The sequence below is a fragment of the Bubalus bubalis genome, chromosome 7 (assembly GCF_019923935.1).
Source record: "Bubalus bubalis isolate 160015118507 breed Murrah chromosome 7, NDDB_SH_1, whole genome shotgun sequence".
Lineage (NCBI taxonomy): Eukaryota > Metazoa > Chordata > Mammalia > Artiodactyla > Bovidae > Bubalus > Bubalus bubalis.
Window position 1 is genome coordinate 11,566,000 of NC_059163.1, and position 2,228 is coordinate 11,568,227.

The window sequence follows — 2,228 nt, forward strand, 5'->3', positions numbered from 1 at the left end:
CCTGTGAAAATAATTTGTAAATTGTGGATTTACTGCCTCTATGGAAGATAAAATATTAAGTCTCTTTTAAAGCCAGAGTTGAGCTACTAACTGTGATATTCTTCAATTTCCGTTATCAAAATTACATCCACATGACATAATACTGATTTTTTTTACTAACGTAAAATAGTTTGGTTCAGGCAAGTTTCTTTGATTAAACACTGGCAAAACGTATTTAAAAGCATTGCATGAACATGGGGATGTAGCTCAGTGGTAGAGCGCATGCTTTGCATGTATGAGGTCCTGGGTTCAATCCCCAGCATCTCCACTTCCTTCTTGTTTAATTCTTGGAGAATATAGCTAGTGCACGTATAGATTTGAATTTTAAAAAATTACATCAAGATAAATATAATTAACACTGCTTTATGTTATATATGAGGTTAAGAGAGTAAATCCAAGAAAAAAATACTTGTTTTTTTCTATTTATTTAATGTCTATAAAGAAGGCTAAACATCAAACAACTGATGCTTTCTAATTGCAGTGCTAGAGAAGACTCTTGAGAGTACCTTGGACTGCAAGGAGATCCAACCAGTCCATCCTAAAGGAAATCAACCCTGGATATTCATTGGAAGGACTGATGGTGAAGCAGAAGCTTCAATACCTTGGTCACGTGATGTGAACAAGTGGCTCATTTGAAAAGACCCTAATGCTAGGAATGATTGAAGGCAGGAGGAGAAGGGGACAACAGAGGATGAGCTGATTGAATGGCATCACCGAATCAATGGACATGAGTTTGAGTAGACTCCGGGAGTTGGTGTTGGACAGGGAAGCCTAGCGTACTGCATTTCATGGGGTTTCAGAGTCAGACATGACTGAGCAACTAAACAACAATATCTATATAAGATGATGGATATTCACTTATTGTGATCATCATTTTATGATGTATGCATGTCAAACCATTGTGCTGTACACCTTAAACTTATACAGTGCTGTAGTCAGTTATCACAATAAACTGGAAGAAAAATAGTTTTTGATCATCAAAAAAAGAAAGAAAAACTGCTGTGGGAGCCAAACAAGAAACAGCATTTGTGCTGGATTTTGGTAGCTCTTATAGTAGCTCGTGACTGCCACTAGGTGATGGAGATCATACATGGGAGCTTTCTTAATATGAACCTGAAATCCCAAACAAGAGACCAACATACCACAGAAAATAAGTGATTTAACTGAAAGTTAGATAGCTGTGTCCTTGTGTATTCATTGGCTTGATTCTGTTTCTGAGACTATCTGGTTATTAAATAATATCAAAGAGAAAGAGTCACAAACAATGGCATAAATTCCACCTCTCCTTCTATTCCAAAAGCTTCACTGTGAATGGAAAGTTCTCCTTTGAGTCACAAATCTTGAAGATAAGAGATGGGACAGGTAAGCACCTTGAACTGCAAGCACCTTATTTCAGCTTGTCTGGATTGGAGGTCAGAGGAGGCTGGTGGGCTACAGTCCATGGGGTTGCAGAGTTTGACATGACTGATCACTAGTCAGCAGCAGCATGACGGGTGGGATTATAAAGATGAGGGGACCAGGGTTTACTAGGACCTAGATGTTAAAAACACAGATGTACCCAGGTAGTACTTAGAACAACTTGTGATTCATCCTGTATAGAACAGAGTCATTCACTTTGCTTCTAGCATTTCTGAGATGGTGGCCCAGATCCTGCTCTTCTACTCTTCAGCCTTAAGTAGGTCAGTTAGCATCTACCATCCTTGAGTTCCCAATGGCTCAAGTGGGTAAAGAATGTACCTATAATGCAGAAGATCCTGGAATTGTGGGTTTGATCCCTGGGTCAGGAAGATTCCCCCAGAGGTGGGGGTGGGGACTGGTGACCCCTTCCAATATTTTTGCTGGAAAACATGACTGAGTGACTAAGCACACACACAGCCTTCAAATTTGCAAAATGAAGAACTATGTTCTGTTTCTTGCATGAATGTGAAGTAAATTAAAGAAGGTATGTGAAAAAAAAAATTATCTGGTAAATTGTAGGTTTGTGAAAATGACTGAGGTTTTCCTTTCCCTTTTGTTACCTCTTTCTGTAACATCATGCGAAATGAAAGCCTGAAGCAGTAGAGGAATACATTTCTGAGAATCCAGGTCTATGTTTTTCTGGAAACTGAGTGCAACCACAGATTCATAATAGATGATTCATTCAGTTCGGGTTTTCCTAAATGGAGCATCTCTGGACCAGAATCTAACTA

The 2,228-nt window shown here is 39.0% G+C and overlaps 1 non-coding gene across 1 annotated transcript; it reads left to right on the top strand.

Moving 5' to 3' along the window:
• Positions 1-235: 235 nt before the first annotated feature.
• Positions 236-307, top strand: TRNAA-UGC. Its single transcript has one exon. It is a non-coding gene; the product is annotated as a tRNA-Ala (tRNA).
• Positions 308-2,228: the final 1,921 nt, after the last annotated feature.